This window comes from Cinclus cinclus, chromosome 7 (assembly GCF_963662255.1).
Source record: "Cinclus cinclus chromosome 7, bCinCin1.1, whole genome shotgun sequence".
Lineage (NCBI taxonomy): Eukaryota > Metazoa > Chordata > Aves > Passeriformes > Cinclidae > Cinclus > Cinclus cinclus.
Genome location: NC_085052.1, coordinates 24110520 through 24129644, shown reverse-complemented (window position 1 = coordinate 24129644; position 19125 = coordinate 24110520). Strand labels below are relative to the sequence as shown.

At 41.9% G+C, this 19125-nt stretch overlaps 1 protein-coding gene across 1 annotated transcript in view; it reads right to left on the bottom strand.

Annotated features, from left to right (window-relative positions):
- ZMIZ1 (zinc finger MIZ-type containing 1) overlaps positions 1-19125 on the bottom strand; it is a 153132-nt gene that overhangs the window by 48311 nt on the left and 85696 nt on the right. The gene's annotated exons all lie outside the window — the stretch shown is intronic.

Genomic DNA, 19125 nt, shown 5'->3' with positions numbered 1-19125 from the left:
AGTTAGGCACTTAAATCTATATCTGACCCAGCACAACCCCTAAATGTGTATTTCCATTATGTGCCTAATCTCGTAGTCAATGAGGGTAACTCTGTGCTTACAGGAAAATCACGCTTATGGACTAGGAAGATGCAGAGATTTCTTAGAGGGAAAAAGAGTGTGCAACTCCTAAAGACATGAAAGGGGTCATTATTCCTGAAAATGTGGCCTCCCCCTTATGCACTCACACTCAGAGAAGACCAGGCCCTGTTATAGAAACCACCTACTCTGCAGTAAGCAGAGCCCCAGAGAGTGACTGCAAGTGAAACCTGGCTTCCATGAGTGCACCCAGCCAAGACACCCCACAAAGCCTCCAGCAACAGCCACTCGAGCCTCAAAGCTGCCTATTTAATTGCAGCATCAGAAGTGGCTCTGGTAGAAAGCCAGCCAGGTATGAGGACACAGTGAGGAGTTTCACTGGAACAAAGTGCAGACTAATTGAAAAATCCTGCAGTGGAAAGAAATCAACTTCTGAAGTGGAAGTGCTTGTGCTTTTTTCTTCTTTAAAGGATGTTTTACAAAACCCTCAGAACAAAAAATGCTTCATGTTTAATTTTTAACTAAGTGCCTTCCTGAGGTGCTGCAAACTGAACATAAATCAACAGATTATATGGGTGGATGAGAACCAGAAGACTACTGAAAACCCAAGCTGCCACAGTGGTTTAGAGTAGTCAGAGGTCTAGATGTAATTTCAGACTTGCTTGTTTAAAAGAGATAGGTGCAGAATCCCCTAAAATTAAGGCTTCTGCTTTCATACCTTAATTTTGTAATGGTTGCCTTTCACCAAATAACAATCATAAGCAGTAGCTAACTATCATTTCAGGGTACACCACCTTCTTTTCCCAGTAGCTACTCACATGTACTGTTAACACAGAACAAATTCCAAAGAGACTAAGTGCAAAGTTGTATTTGTGGGGAGAAGAAAGGAACCTGTTTCACCAAAACCACACACAAGTATGTTTTTTCTGTATACAAGACACAATTGGATTTTCTCAAGTTAAATGGCCACACAAGAAAAAGACTTACAGCCTGGCCATTGCTGTTAATTAATCACACATTTGGACAAAGAAGAGGTAGTAATTTTATTGCACTTATCAAACAGAAGGTCAAGAGCAGTGTTCAGGGAGGCATTTTAAAGCTCTGCTGCGACAAAAAAGAGACATCGCTTCTTTATGTAACTAAACGTGGTCACTCGGAAATTGTCAGCCTCACATCTAGCCTACAAAAAGCATTCCCTCCAGCTCTGTGAAATGTTCCAGCAACGAGTGTCAGTCTAAGCTGCTTCTCTATTAGCCAAGGAATCTGTCAACAAGCATTTGATCAAATTATACTCACCTTTTATCCCTGGCATATCATTAGTAATGTGCCAGTGACAAAGGCCCCCCTCCCCCTTTCCTGGGAGCCGCCTGGAGATACAAATTCCTGCCTCACAGGGCTCCTTCCCTTGCACCACAGCCGCTGGAGCTCGGGAAACAGAACAAAGTGTTCTGCCGAACACTTAACGCAGCCATCACAGAGTAATAGTGGATGAGTAATAGTGGATGCCGAGCACTTTCACAGACCAGTGTAATTACTACAGAATCATCCATCTTAGACCGGGCTATGATGGGAGAAGGGAGTTGCTCCTTCTGCACACCTATGTGCACTTGACAAGTAAGATAAAAAGCAACAACCCAATGGATCTGAGGGCATGAATCTGCAAACAAAAGCCAAACCTGCTCGGAAAAAAAAAAAAAAAAAGCAGTGTAACTCCTGGAAAACGAATATGCCAATAAGAGCATTGCTTTGGTGAGGTGAAGATAAGAAAACATCTTAATGTGTTGTTACTATTACCAATATCCAGTACGCAGATTTATAAAGAGAAAAGGTAAACCATCAAAGAACAAAGAGGACCTCAAGATAAGCTGGATGGTTTTATTCTACAAGTTATCTGGAGGGGATTCATGTTTTTAGAAACTAAGAGACTGCAGGTAAAAAACCTAACAAATTTACTCATCCCTATCACACCACTCATTATGGAGAGGTTCAACCTTTCCTCCCCTGGGACATTTCAACTCATGTACGTGTATAATAATCACCCTCTCCCTTGTGTTGGTACTTGTGCACAGAATGAAAACAAAGCTGTGTGTAGCCACCCTAGCAGTTACCAGTTCCCCTCTGACCTGCTCTATCCTCCCTCTAAGGGAGTCTGCTCTCTTGTGCTGGAAAACACAGGGCAGCCTCCCATCTCTCCTGCCCCATCCACCTCCACTGCTCTGCTCTCTGCTCGGTAAGATGAATATATACCCTGCCAACACACATCTGGTACAGCTGGCTTCTGGAGAACATCACTTCCTGGGCTATTCAAGCAAGATAAAACAAACTCAAAATGAATTTACAGATTACACTATTCATCTTTAGTGTACTTAGTTACTGCTTTTTATGCTGACAGTATTAGGCGTATCTCAACTCATTTACACTCAAAGCACGAGAATTTCAGTATCATACTATAATGAACAGATAAAGCAGCAAGCACAAAGGACAGCTACAGATGGTGCCAACAGTCAGTCTCACCCTCTCATAGCACAGCCAAGCAGCTGCTTTTTCTCCCCCTCCGCCCCTCCTCCTCATACAACAGGAGCACAGATTTTGCAGATGGACCATCCACACCGTCTCTCGCAGCCCCTTGCTGCGGCAGTTTGATGATCAGATTTAAATCGTGTTCCTCTGCTGCATTGCTACAATGTCCCTTGCATACAATGATTTGCCTTTCCTGCTTAACTTGAACTCAACTGTTGCAACGAGAGGAAAGGAAGAATCCTTGAACGTGCACACACCAGCCCCAAGAAGCCCTGCATGTAGCCCAGGTGTAAAACAGAACCTGGTTAATACACCAAAACTGACATTTTCTTTCAACCCCTGTTCAGTCATAGAGGCCTCTACTAGTTCATGCAAAAAGATGCAGAATAATGGCAACCAAATAACGTACTGACAGTTAAAGTGTATTCACACATTTATTTGGCTTAAAGGGACACTCTCTGGGATGACTGGCACAATATTTGACCTACTTTTCTCCATCTGCAAAACCTGTATCATTCTTAATGGGATTGCATATTACTTTTAGCACTGATCTATTTCCATAGGAATAAATCAATACTGATTTGCTAATGACGACTGCGTTAAGAAACCAACACAGGCATGAGCAGCCTCAGCTTTCACATTTGTGAAAAGCAGAAACACAGATTTAAAAATAGGAGAGATTTCAAGTACAACTGGCCCAAGGGGTTTCCCTAAGGAAGAGAAAAAAATCAGTTCAGAGATACTCAGCTTGCTGCTACCCAGTCCCAGTTTTGTTTTTCTATTCTTTGAAGAGGAACAGACATGGCAAGAGGGTGTCTCAGCACAGAATATGATTGACCTCTCCTTAAAATACTCATAAAAACTCCCATACCCCCAAAGTTGGCAACGTTTTATGTCCATAATATAATACTTCTGAATTCTTTCATTGAAAAAAAAAATCATAAGGCATGGCAATGTATCCACATTGGGATCCTGGGGACAAGGAGGGGAAAGAAGGCTGGAAGGCAATTTTTTTTTTTTTTCCCAGTCAGCCCAAGTCACATTTTAAGCATTTCTCTTCAACCATAGAGCTAAGCCTTGCTTGAAAGAGAAAGGAAGCAATTGTTATTTAATCCCCTGTCTCTAGGAGCCAAGTCTTTAAGAACATGCCAAATATCACAAGATTTGCGACACAATTATTAGGACCGGCCACATCCCCTGGTACTGCTCCTTTCCTGTAAGGGCCCTTTTGTGCCGAAAACCTGCCAGGCAGTACAGAAAGAAAGGCCTCCGCTGCTTGCTCCGTGGCACCTTTCCATCCCTCATAGCCATATCTGCCCACCACCCAGCAGTAGCATCACAATGGCTTGGTAAGTGCTGGGGCCCTTCCATTAGGAAAATCAAGGAGCTTGAGCTGGGTGAAGCCACAGATCATGCCCAGGCTGTCTGCACCACTTAATACTTCTTGACAACAAATGATGCTGGCATACCTGCAAATATTACATGATGGATGCTGATGGTGCAGCTCAAATGTCATTTTATAGCCACAGCACAGAAGATTGGTACAGCCCATTACAACCCTTCTTGGGTCAGGGACCAGAAAAAGTAAAGAAACCAGGGGGGTGTGCAGTCAGTGCTACCCCGCAGAGGCACTGCTGCATTTCACCAGCTGCACCCACCCGGCACCGGGAGCTGCAATCCTGCACCACTGCCTGCTTGCACTCAGCACCGTGCAAAGTGCCAGAGCAAGCACCTCCGAGTGCATGAGCCCACGGCTCCCTAGAAAGCTAAATACAGAGAAGCACAGCGCTAATCTATTTACCTATTATGATACCCTAGTATTAGTTACAGCTTATCACCTCAGTAAATCGCTGCCTCTTGTTAGGGAATGTGCTTAAAGGTGCAGCAAACTGTTATTTACAGGCAGACACTATATTTACAGCCACAAAGACAGGTGAGGAGGGGATAGGACAACAGCTCAGTAATTTCAATGCCTTCTGCTTCCCGGGAGACTGCTGGAAGAGCACAATAGGATTACTGCTTCCTTGCTGCAGTTAAGCTGCAGTAGATAGTTCAATAGGCAGACTGGCAGACCCGTATTTTTTCCTCGCTGCAATGAAAATATTAGGAAAAAAAGGAGGAGTTTGATTTGGAGAACTATCTGTTCAGCACCATCTTGCTAGATTGGTTTCATGCCTCAGAAGGAAATGCATTTGGCTGAAAAGATATTTACAGCATAAGTAAGAAAATACATAATTTTTCACCAATCATATCCATTAATTTTATATTGCTTTTAGAAGTAAGTTCCTTTTTTTTTACATGGAGAATTCCAGATATGTAGAATACAGAGGTACTGAGTGCTTTCTACTCTCTCCTCTACAGATTGCAATCTAAATACAGTTTTTATAAGACATCCAGTGAGGTAATTTGGTGGGGAGGGAAGGGAAGCAGCAATGAGAAGAGAATGAGAGGAGTGGAAATAACTATTGTCTTGGTTATTTAGAGGAATTATTCTTTCTACAAGAATAAATGTATCACGTTTGGAAAAACACATTGAAAATGTTAACTACCTAAAGCTCAATGTGCTGACAATATTAGAAAAATAAGGTCAATTGCATTAAAAGGAATCTTTGCAATTTTGTGAAACTGAAAATACAATGTTTTCCTTGTGTTTTAAAAGCCATTTTGTTTTCAAGAGCTAGGAGGAGAGGGAAAAACCAGTCATGCCAAACTATTTCAAGGATTGATTTTCCTGCAGCTCTTCTCCTTGCACACTCCAGCAGAGCCTGGCAATGGCTGGCTCACCTGTCAGACAGTGGGTATGGACAGCAAAGCAAGGCCACAAACCCAGGATACAGGAGTCCATTAGCAGAGATTTGTGTTTGTCCTTCCTCTGCAGTTGTCTCAAGGCACCGCTCCATGGCCTAACCCTGTGACAGATCAGCCCTACCCCATCATTACACAAGCTTCTGCTCGGTGTCTGCCTCAACACTGACAGCACAAAAGGACTACGTACAAAGCCAATTACAGGGCAAAAGTATTAATTTCTCAGCGGTCTGGCTGTTCAACATGGACCCAAAGCGGTTCCAGGGAGTCCATCTCTCCTCCCAGGCCTATCCCTCTGGCTGCCAGCAGATGCCCACTTTGCACACAGCAGCCCATGGCACAGAGCCAGTGCTTACTCCCAGGTGTTTGCTTGCATCCCAGCTGGCTGCTTTTTTGGAGCACCTGAGGATTGTGACTGCTTTTCTCCATCAGGCAAAATCAGTGATGTTAGCCTACAAGTCCACGTAAATCAGATTAAATTGAACTGATTCTTAGAAGTACCAACACAAACCTGCTCCACTGTAGTGAAGAGAATCCCCTCCAAAGGCACACAGATTTAAAAAGTCCTCATCCCAGCAACTGCACAGCAAACTGCATGGAACTGAATTCCCCAGCAGAGCAAGGGGGCAGCTGGCTCAGATCCCCATTTGGGAGGCATGAACTGCCCTCCTAATGACAACAGGAACACAAAGTTGACAGCCACAGTTCAACACTGTGGAACAGGGCATGACACACATTTCTACCTCTAATATCTAAGTAATGTCCTTTATCAAGAATGCCTACTTCATTACTATAGCTACAGCTGTGTCCTGCAGAAATATCCAGCTTTGCCCCAGAAGGATCTGTAATGCAATTATGTATTACAATTGAAAAACAAAAAATCATGCAGGTTTATAGAAAAATAGATAATGAAGGGAACACCTAATTAAACTGAATGTAGTATCATATTAATTAACAGAGGTTTTATTCAATAAAACCGTTGCTGCAAACCTGAGAGTTATTCAGCGTGTGCTTTCAGGACTGCTGCATGAGACTGACACCATGCACAAAATCTGGTCTCGAATATGGGTCCAGCTTGCCTTGGCATATCTTCAATTCTTCACAAATACCTCTCAAGACACATATATATGTAGGCTTCCCCAAAGGCTCTTGCCAGCTAGAGTAGTACATGCTGGAGACACAGATTTGAACACTGCTATCCTCACCCCATTCCCTCAATGGAACTGGGATTCCCTAATTTCCTTCTACACTTGCCAAAACCTGGCACAGGATCTTACCAGATTCACTACATTAACTTTGAAGTAATACATTACAAAACATTGCAACAATGGCTCAATTTGGCAAGCACAAAACACTCTGTATAGACCCAGATAAAATACGTAAGCATTCATTTAGACTTAGCTCTACCCAAGCTGCTACACAGCCCATTATATAAAGAGAAGACAATACTGGTGAACAGGCTACCAGCAAGTGAATCTTGGATAAGGCTTTCCAAGGAAATGCACTCCAATAGCATTAGACTGCTTGTTTTCTTACTCATCCAATTGTAGGTTTCACTGCTTAGATTTCAAACAACAGCATCTTTCATTGCTGCTGTACGCTTTTGTAATGCCAGTTCTAGTCATCAACAGATTTCACATATAATCCAGACATCTGAAGAATGAGACTGACACACTTGAACCCATCCTTGGCTACAGACAAAGCAGTGACCTACAGGTGAGAGGCTCAGTTTCATTTAATCCACCCTCAGTCCTCCAATTACTACTGTAAACAACTCCTGAGCTAACACCACCACTAACATCTAAAAGTGCTAGGAAAAAACCCAACAGATTAATTTAACAAGAGCTGGTACACAAGGAAGTCATGCACAATCAGTCCAACGATGGAAGTCTGGAAGAGGGAAAATCTGGTGTCTATCATTAAAAGAAAGAAAGGAAAAACCGCTGAATTGGAGGTCCAGCTTCCTATCATGGAAACCTAAACCAAAATATTCAAAAGGACCAAGAGGAAAGTAAAAAGTGAGTGACAACCAAAACTGACTTTTCTTAATCTGTACTTTCTTTACACTAGCAAGACAATAGACCTCAATAGATTAGTTTTAATCAGGCTTTGGTGCTGCCTAACATGACATTTTCATAAATAAACACGGGAAATTAGGTCTAGCTGAACACAACACAAAATGGCAGGAAACTTGAGGCTTACCAAACTATAAAACCAATAGTCACTAATAGAAATGAGCATTATCAGATTCCTCAGAGGGACAATGAAGGCAGTAGCTGTGCTATGCTGCCAAAGCACACCCAACCAGCCTCCTCAGCTGCAGAGTGGGACCCAAGTCTGGGAGATGCACAGCTCTCCTTTCTCTCTACCCCACCACAACGTACAGCCACTGAAGGTGGAGAAAAGTAATCAGAATGACTAGAGAAAAAAAACTATCAATATACCCTGAAAGAAATTATTACATAGATTAGGGCTTTATGTTAGGTTTGGATTAAACTTTTTTTTTTTTAACAAGAGAGAAGACTGACACTGTATTCTGATTTACTGAGTAACAAAGCATTAGTTATATCCGCAGAAACACCAATATATAAAGACACAGGTTAGATATTAGAAACATCCTAATGCTCTTTAATACCCTAAGGGGTAAGGTGAGGAATTTCCATAAATGGAGATGCAAAGGAAAGGTCAGCTAGAGATCTAGGGAGAATGGATTCTTCAGCCAAGGAGATATGGCATAGATGACTTTTTGAAGTCTTTTAGAATAAAATGAAATCTGTGTTTGTGAGTAGAGGAAATTCAATCAGTCTGCATTGGGGAAGTGTTTAAATGTGGCTTGTATTCACAATTATCCCAAAAAGACGTCTCAGCTACAGTGTGGGGAGCTCCTGCAGAGACTGCTGAAGTGGCCATCCAGCCACATGGCTTACTGGCTAAGTTTTAAAGATGAAAGAAAGTGAGAGCAGGTGATGTGCTGAAGGTCACACCATTTGTGACAGAACAGAGAGGATCATACACCTTCCTCTCTTTGCAAGGAAAAACCACAACCACCACATCAAGGGGTTACTGCTCTGTGCCCGCAGTCTCTGTGCCTGCATGGAACATTTTCAAACAACAACTGTAAAACATCTGGAGAGGCTTTCAAGGAGGAGGAAAAAAATTACAAAAACCACACAACCAAAATTTATAGCAGAAATGTGTTTCCAAAGTTAACACTGCACAGCCAGAACTCAGAAAAGCTATTTTTGGAACTTTTGCTTTTTGGTTCTGCCGTCTTGCTCTTTGCTTTAACTTTACATTATTTTGTATTTTTACAGGAAAAGAATGTTTTATCAGGTGTCCTCAGATTTTTTTCCCTATGATTATTGTAGGACAAACTTTGCCAACTTCTCTGTAACTGCTGAAGGAAAAAAAAAAATGCTTGCTTTCAAAACTGGGGGTTGCAGGACCATTTTTCATACTATCCAAACTTTGTAGTCGAACAGAACTAAGCTAGAAGAACTCTAACCCTATCCTTCCACTCACTCTTCATTCTGAAAGAAATATTACAGCTATGTAAAATAATCTCTAAGTGCTGAATATGAAAATAGTTAAGGACATCAGGAAAGAGAAACTCAGCCTACAGCAGTTTTTAGCTTAACTGATTTCTGCTTGAACAATACAGGGCAGACAGACATGTGCATGCACTGCAGTTTCAAGGTAGCAACGCTTCCCATCTCACTGCCCAGTTGATGAGGTAGTTTTCTAACAGAGTCATTACTTCTCTTTTTTCCCCTCTGTGTGCCACCAACCCCACAAACCTTGTCATCTTCCTTTACTAGCAACCTGCTCTGCTCCTCTGGTACCAATCACCTTTTCTTGAGAACTGCCTAATTAATTAACATTCAATTAATATACCAAAGTCAAATACCAAATAATTGCTCCCATGCTGCACTGGGAACTTGGAAACTAATCTAAGCAAGAGAAGGGCTTCTGTATCCTTAAAGTTCCATTTCTACTAGCTGTGTCTTCTGGGCTAATGGACGTTTCCCACCTGAAACATGGAACAGACTTTGTGAGCCACGGATGCTCTTGTAAAGGCATTCTGATACCCCTAAAGACTCCACATACACAAAGTTTATTTTATTTATTACCAATAAAGCAAAAGTAGCAAATCATCTGTGCTCTGTTACAATGAGGGCCACACAGAAAACTCAAGCTGGGGCAAAATAAGAAACGACTAAACAACCCTACCCCTACCTTCAGATTATTTTAGTTGTAGTTTCATGATACAAAGTGTTCAGCAGCAGTACTGCTTTGAGGCAGCCCCATCTTCTGTGCCCATGCTTGGCTATAGCCTGCACAATCCCAGCTGCGCTGAAACATTTCAGCATTTCTTTGTGTGACCACCCTGCGAACCCGACTTTTTTTTTTTTTTTCCTTGTTTCTCTTCCTTAAAAAATTTCCCCCCCCCAGACATGAAACTGGTTTTTCCCTAGCCACATGAAGTCCCTGCCGTGGCTCAGAGTGCTCCGGCGCTCTGCAGAGGCAGGAGCAGGCAGCTGCTCCCCCAGACAGGGCTCGAGTGCACACGGAGCAGCCTCAGTGCAATTAGCTGAGCTACAAGCACGCAGAGGGCTGCAGCAACAGACGTTTATTTAAAAGCCTAACTACGAAACATTAGTTTTAGACAGATTAGAAATTGCTGTTTCCTTGTCTTCAGGGGCATGTTTATCATTTTACATAGGTAGAAAGAGGTTATCTGTGGAAGAGGGGAGAGGTATAAAAATGAACGTGGCTAATTGCTTTTTACAAGCATCTAGGGAAGAAGCCAGTAGAAATCACAGCCCAAACTGATTTTTCAATACCTTTCTTTTCTCTGTCTGAAAACAAAGAAGAATTGGGGGCGAGGAAAAGGGTAATTTGTGACTACCTCTTATAATGGACATTCGCAGAAGAGCAGCATGCCTAAATTCCCACAGAGGACACCTGGATGCCTCTCCCTGCACAGAAGTGCTATAATTTCAGCACTGGAGTGCTATAAGATAATGTCATCACTGCTCCTGCCATCTATAAATAACTACTTTTGGATTTAGCCGAATCACATGGAAAAGCTGGCCAGTAACACATACATATACATATGCGAGTGTGCCTTTGAAAACCCAAATAATTCTAACAATATTGCATGAAATAAGCTTTAGTTTTCCTAATTTAGCTCTGGTCCATGCACTCACTGTGGCTCACAGAGGACTGCTATTATTTCGTTTTAAAATACTGTCTTCCTTTGGAAGCTGCTGACTAGGGCATTAGCGGGTATTGTGCAAAAGCATCTCCTGTGCTGCTGCGCAGACAGACTGCTCAGAGAGGCAGACAACAATCAATGGCTCGGGCAGCGCGGGGAACCCGCCCGCCCCTCTCATTGACATCTTCTCTCAGCCCCTGTAAAGGCGCATGGGCCCGAGAGCGGCGGCCAGGAGCGGTGGGTGGGTTCAAACGGCAGCCAGACAGCCCAGCAGGATGTCACACGCTGGAGAGACTCCTGATCCATCCCAGCAGGATGGAACACACTGGAGAGACTCCTGATCCATCCCAGCAGGATGGAACACACTGGAGAGACTCCGGATCCATCCCAGCAGGATGTCACACGCTGAAGAGGCTCCTGATCCATCCCAGCATGTATATCACATGCTGGAGAGGCTCCTGATCCATCCCAGCATGTATGTCACACGCTGGAGAGGCTCCTGATCCATCCCAGCATGTATATCACATGCTGGAGAGGCTCCTGATCCATCCCAGCATGTATGTCACACGCTGGAGAGGCTCCTGATCCATCCCAGCATGTATATCACATGCTGGAGAGGCTCCTGATCCATCCCAGCATGTATGTCACACACTGGAGAGGCTCCTGATCCATCCCAGCATGTATGTCACACGCTGGAGAGACTCCTGGTCCATCTCAGCATGGATGTCACACACTGGAGAGGCTCCTGATCCATCCCAGCATGTATGTCACACACTGGAGAGGCTCCTGGTCCATCCCAGCATGGATGTCACACACTGGAGAGGCTCCTGGTCCATCCCAGCATGGATGTCACACACTGGAGAGACTCCTGATCCATCCCAGCAGGATGGAACACACTGGAGAGACTCCTGATCCATCCCAGCAGGATGGAACACACTGGAGAGACTCCGGATCCATCCCAGCAGGATGTCACACGCTGAAGAGGCTCCTGATCCATCCCAGCATGTATATCACATGCTGGAGAGGCTCCTGATCCATCCCAGCATGTATGTCACACGCTGGAGAGGCTCCTGATCCATCCCAGCATGTATATCACATGCTGGAGAGGCTCCTGATCCATCCCAGCATGTATGTCACACACTGGAGAGGCTCCTGATCCATCCCAGCATGTATATCACATGCTGGAGAGGCTCCTGATCCATCCCAGCATGTATGTCACACGCTGGAGAGACTCCTGATCCATCCCAGCATGTATGTCACACGCTGGAGAGACTCCTGGTCCATCTCAGCATGGATGTCACACACTGGAGAGGCTCCTGATCCATCCCAGCATGTATGTCACACACTGGAGAGGCTCCTGATCCATCCCAGCATGGATGTCACACACTGGAGAGGCTCCTGGTCCATCCCAGCATGGATGTCACACACTGGAGAGGCTCCTGGTCCATCCCAGCATGGATGTCACACACTGGAGAGGCTCCTGATGCTGATCTGAGCTGCAGAGGAGCCTGCACTGCCTCCCGAGAATGGACCGGGCTGGGGGGGCAGAGGAAGTAACACACCCCTAATCACACACGGAACCAGATTTTAGCCCTGTTTTTCTATAGCAAATCTGTCAGAGCAGTGCAAAAGGATGATTTTAAAAATAAACCAAAGTTTTTTTGATGCTTCAACTATCCCATGGCAGTAGTAACAAACACAAATAGGAAACCATTTCAAGTGAGTTGTATGCAGCTCCTTGGGGCATTTTCTGGGAAAATGACTAGAATACAACCTGACATGACCAACAAAGCCTGCAGTTTAAGCAAGGCTGTAATACTCACAAGACATTATCAGGGTAAGATTTTCATCTTTGGAAGCTAAGACTGAGGAGAGTATGTACTGAGGAGGAGAAGATAAAGGAAGAGAGAGGGCAGCAAGGGACACCTAGTATTTCCCAAGTGCAGTTAATTCTGCAGAGCTTTTCTCAGGGACAGAGATTCTGTTTCACTGCCTGTAGGAAAGCAGCAGTTTTTAAAAAAAGCACTGAGCAAACATCCTGACTAAACAGCAATCATGTCTATTTCATGTTCCCAGCGCATCTGGAAAGAAGAATCACAATCAGAATGGACATCAGAACATCAAATATTACTGTAAAACACAGTAAGATGCTACCGAAGCAGATGGTAAATAAAATTCTACCTTCTTGGTCAGAATAATTTTGGATTAGCTCCTGCTCCTAGTGAAGTTGGTTGAAAATATTTTCCGTAATTTTTGTAGTCTGAAACTCAATCTCTTACATTACATTTACTAAGTACAACCTTCTCTCCTGCAGTACATTTCAAGTGTACAATACAAAATATAACTTATAGAACAGAGGATAAAACCCAAGAGAGATTAGAGCAAAAGATAAGATAATATGTTAAAGATAAGGTTTCTGAAAGGTCACAGATATGCATATAGGCTGTGCCTGGGGACTACCCAAATGGCCTTTCACAAACACATAAGGACTGGCTCCTTCCATAAGGAACTTGAAAGAAAAGCAGTAAAATTTCAAAACCAAGATGTCATGGGCAAAAATTTCTCAGGGAAATTAACACAGGAACATTTTCTGAAAGGAGCTGGTTGAATGAAAGAACAAATTTTCAGTCAAGTATTACAAAATTTTCTCTAAGGGGAATAGATTGCGGTAATTTTGAAAACATAAGGGTGGAGGAAGAGATGAGGAGAACCCTCAAGAGTAATAGAAAGCCAGGGAACAAGGACAAAGGGAACAAGGACCAGACCTGAGGGTACTGTCTACTTAATGAGAAGAGAGAAGGTAATTAGATGGGATCCAAGAAGGTGGAATTTTATCATGTACCATCACCTCCCCCCTCTTGCTGCATGCTTTTAATCCTGTATTTTACTTTGAGAAAAACTTTCTACTACATTTTCTTTGTGATTAGAGGTTTTCCATATATGAAAGGCCTCCAATAGCCAAATAATATAAATTTGGCCCAATTAAAATTATACTTTTATGCAATACCCATCTAATCTTTCCTATTGCAATATAAAACAATCTGCATTAGCAATCTGAAGTTTGATGCTATGAAAACTACAAATTACAGCATTTCAAAACATCGCATACTGTTGAGAACATCTCGTTTGTTCTTTCTTGGATTTCTCATGGATTGTTAAGATCAATTCAGGATACCAATTCCAGTTCTACTGACTGTCAAGAAGAAAAAAAAAAAAAAAACCAAAATAAAAAAGGCATTGCAGCCTGACTGTGGTGTTGGCTAAAACAAAATGGTAAAATCCCCCATTTTTTGACTTCCTACACAACATAGTTGCTTTCTCTCTGTCTTTTGAGTCATATCTGTTCATGTTACTAAGAAAGCCGCACAGAGCCAATATCACTATGGAAGAACAAGATGTATTTTCAACAAGACTGTTAGCTGATTCCAGCTGCTGCAAAACCTTTATTTTCAGAAATTATAAAAGAAGCAGAAGAAATACTCTGAATTTCACCTTCCAGCTACTATAATTCTTGAACTAAGGATATCTGGTATTGAAAGGTAACAGCAGACATTGTCTAGTAACTTTTGAAAGATAACACAGTGCTTCTTTCTACCTTTAGAAGCACATACACAGTCATTAGGCCAGAACTACTGTTGATATTTCCAGAATGTCCACAAAATCCTATGCATCAACACTAACACAAAACATTTTAAAGGTAGTAAAAATAATAGTAATAATAATAATAATAAAAACAGGACAGGACCGAACATTTTCAAATTGTAAAATGCTTCACTTTTCGAGAAGCAGGGTTCACTTCTAAGTAGACCTGCACATGTTGGTAACTATCTGTAACAATTATTGTATAACAGTATCCTACATCAAATGTTTCTCTAATGCAGAGTTGAGCTCTACCAAGTGATCAAGACCAAGCATTCTAAAAGATACATGTAAACAAAGCACTTCTTTTATCTGCAAGTAGCTGATAAACACTAGCTAATCCTCACCTAATCCTGTGAAGAGAACATCATCCTAGCTTCACAAAGGGAGACTAAGGCAGTGAACTAATCCTTTGGGGAAAATACTCAGGTAAGAATGCTAGGGAGACTACTTAGTGGTGAGGGACACTAAGGTACTGACTGGTATAGGGCTATGTGAAAATTCCTGTCCCTTCTGACACATTTCTGCTGCTGAGACTATCCCCACTCCATGAGGAACCTCTCGGGGCAAATGCTGACAAAAAGACCAGGAAGGAGAGAATGAGTTTGGACATCAACATAGAAACAGGATTTTCACATCTATACACCAGGGTGTCTTGAACGGAGAGAGGAACTTCTCTGGAGGAGGATAATGCCAGTCAATAAGGACATACATTCACAGTCATTCACAGCATACTGAAGAGGAAAGGATCAATGTACTCAACATCAGATGAGGGATTAAAGACTCTTTTCCTAGCCTGGATGCAGACCACTAGACCATGCTAATCTGACAGGAGGAGTTCCTTCAAGGCAGCTGAAAAAAAGCACAGATTCATGTAGCAGAAAATAAAACAGGGATTCTAAAAACTCATTGCAAATTCTTGCCCAAGCAAATCTACCACTGAGCGCTGAAGAATAAATAACAACAATGTGGCAAAGGCTAAAAATCTTCCTTTTTAAGTGGCCTTCCATGCACATGCATGTTCTGGGAAAGTGTTTGACTCTGCAGCCTATTTGACACCCAGAGCAATGACCACAGACAGCTCCAGCACCAGTCCAACAACCCGAGCCAGATCATTAAATAGAGAAAAGAGGGTTCAAAGCTGAAACCTACCATCAAGCAATCAAAGCTTTAAAGCGAAATAGTCTAGTTCACTGCAGTATTTATAAAAGCTAGTATCTCAAAGCTTTCATGGAGTACCGACTAAGCCCCTGCTATTACAGACTGGAATAAACTAGTAGAGAAGGTACATTTAAGAAAGCCTTGTAAAGCAAAAATGTATTTCATCCTGGAAAAATCTTAGAATCAAAAAGGATAGCAGAACACAACATGGGTAAGCCAAAATGAACAGCTTTGTATGATAAAAGGGATATATTAAAAAAGGCATAAAGGCTTCCTAAGAGAAGACTGGAAGAATGTTACATGCTTTACAGCAAACATTACTGTAGGTACCATGATGAAACAAATGACAACTTTCTGTCAGTCAGGTTCCAGACTACCAAGTTTCTGCAGATAGACACTGATTAAAAATCAACCAGTAAAATCCACAATCTGGACCCTGGTGGACTAAGGTGAGGGAGAAAGAGCAGAGAAGTACAGGCACTGCATTGATGAGCAGTAACAAAAGAGCAATTAACAAAGACAGTTGTAATCTCTTACAACTGATAGTTGAGCTGTGTCTCAGACAGCTGTCTGCTGTGTTCCAGACGTATGACTGGAAGTCATAAGGTCTTTACTAAAGACCTCTTCTAGTAAAGAAGAGAAACCACAGTGGATGAAACCAATGGTCTCTTGAATTCACAGTGTATTTTCATCCGTCCAAGGCAACAGAAAAAGTATTTCCAATATGCTTACTTCATCATCTGCACCTTACAGGGGTCAGAGATGCCCCTTCCAGTGTTTGGACAGGCAGCATAAGCTCACAAATTTTAAGTAATAATCTTGCACACTTGTAGAACTGAAAACACAGCAATCTCAATCCCAACATACATGCAAGAAAGTTATCATTATTAACTCTTGATTCTAACTAAACTTTTAAAAAAGCAGGAAACATTCCGTTTTTAGACACAAGCTCTCAGCAGTGTCTCACTGAATATGAGTCTTTCAACATCTTTATCCATTCTGATGATATGCTGGTTTTTTTTTTTTTTAATTCTTTGGGAAACTCTATTTAATCCAGATAAAAATCTGCTACCTAATTATCACTACTACTACTACTACAGAGATGAATGAGTGGCATAGATATCCCTTAGATAAATGTAATCAAAGTGCAAAAAAAGCAGCATGAAGTAGTAAGGTGAAAAAAAACTATAAAGTATTAATCTGCTCCACTCTTTGGCAAAGAGACTGTATCTTCAAAGATGTTTGCAGAGCGCTTAGCACAACAGGCACTCTGATTTAGATATGAGCATTAACCAAATAGTAATAACCAATAACAGCAAATACTTTAACCTCAATAGAACAGTTCTTCTGTACCTGGCATTAAAGTAATGGTGGAAAGAATGAGGATCATACAAGAAACTGCCCAATGCAACATTGAGTCATAGAACCTATATCTGGTGAAATAATCATCTTCTAAATTATTATCAAAACCATCAAAAATATTATGCTACCATGTGCTGGCTCATGACTTGCCAGTTTGGAGTTTACCTTGCTCAGTTTAAAACTCCATATTAAGGAATGTTTTGGTTAGTAATAGTAAGGTACTCTCAGAACAAGGTATAAGTAATTATTGACAATGGCTACAAGAAAAAGATTAGCTGCTTGTTACCTTGCTTACAATAGGGTAAACACAAGTCAATAAGCCAAAGACTTAACAAAAAACAATGTGCAAGAAACAAAAGATGGATACAGTATGTGAGGGCATGGTTCCCAAGCACTAAAACCCCTAACAGGATGGACACAAGGAGGAGGTCACTGCTTAACTTGTGTTTGGAAACAGTACACAAGACAGACCAGATCTGCAGATCAGCTCAGGAAAGAACAGGAGAAAAGGGAAGGAAAACTGGGAGGGGGGGGGGAAAGGTTTGTATGGGCAGTGAGAAGTGAAACAGTCTCATGTTTCATGAGCTCTCCCCTTGCACACCTGCCATGTCCCCATTTAAAAACAACTTGTCCACCAAGGACCAGGAAAAAATGAGCTCCCAACAGAATGCTAAATTCCTGGAACTGCTAACCCCTGCAGCAGGCAGCAGGCTGAAGAAAGCTGTGGGTCAATTCAGGAGTGAAAGCAGCGATTCAGAACACTGACTGCCCAACTCCTAAGATTTTATTTTAATTAGCCCATGGTATTTTTACATGCACAGAAGTTATCCATGGTAATTTCTTTGTACAAAGAGTGATTACGTTGGGATTTTTTGACAATTTATAATGAACTCAAACGTTTAGTTCCAAAAAAATTCAAGTCTAACTTGAGATGACTGAGCTTGAGAAAATTTATGTATGAAACTGCTCACACTTTGGATATTTGACTAGAAGAGATGATATGAGCCTCGCTCCCCCTTACTCTGAGCCGTCACTGCAGTTCAGAAAGCAGATGGACCCCATTTAGATTTAATTGACACCTCAGTAACTGCAAGTCAAGCCAGAACAGGTGAGCTAACCCTGACTGTCTGTGTAACCACAGGAGCCAGAGCTTCAGGCAGGGATGTGAGAGGGTGTATCTCCCTGTGTGCACACCTCTAACCAGGTAGCTCAAGGAGCAGACAGGGAGGTGATGGAATAAATGGCACCAGAAATATTTACTATTTAGAGGAAAAAATTGAGATGACGTTTCATGTTATTCAAGTGAATTCCAACATCTCTATTGCTCACAGTATGATTTCAGGTTTTACAGCTTCCTCCTACTAGAAAAACAATCTATGAAGAATAATTTTCAAAAATCATGTAACTGAACATTTAAGCTGTTTATTACTCCACTATTTGTAAATCAGTATTCAATTTTCAACAGATACAGTAACATACGTTGCAATCAATTTAAATTAGATCAGTTCAACAGTAACATATTCAAAATGATCCACTTCAGCAATCTCTCAACTTCCATATTTTTTCAGGTGGGAAATATCACATACTTTTGATAGCAGAACATACAAATGTCCTGACAAGAAGCACAGGACAAGGGATGTAATAGAGCAAATGCTATGATTTTTCTGATAGATGAGAGTATGCGGCTGAAATCTAAAGCTCTGTGACTAGACACTGATAATATGACCAATTTCTGTGTCTGTGTGACTCTCACCAGCTGCCAAAGAGGTCTGGTCTCACTGTGCTGCCTGGTTTTGCCTGCTCAGCTGGTAAATCAAGCCGGCGCCTGAACATGCTGGTTAGCAGTCAAAGCTGGGAGCAGTTCAAACATGGGCAGACATGAGGAGATCTTCTGAGATTTTCTCTTCTAAAGCCAAGGAAGTCCCTTGTGAGTATTTACAAACCACAGTTATTCAGCTGCGTATCAGCTTAGCCAACATTGGGTAGATTTTTTTTTTTTAAATGACAAAAGAATCTTGATGACTTTGCTACTCAAAGGCCACCATCTTGCTAACTGGGAAACACTCTACTCTAGAAGGAAAAGATCAATAGCTTTTCTTCTTCATAAACAATGTCCTAGCCTGTTCTCTGAAGTACATATTACTTTTAAATACACAACACACACACATATTCATTCTTTCCTTCCTCTTTTTTTCCTTTCCCTCTTTTCCCCCCTTCAGTTTTAGATGCCTAGTTTGTTAAATTTCAGCCTGAATTGTTAAAACCCAACAAAAGCGTAAGTCCCAAAACCAGTCCCATGATTAGAATGATGAGCCCTATCAATCCTGCCTTTATTAGAAACA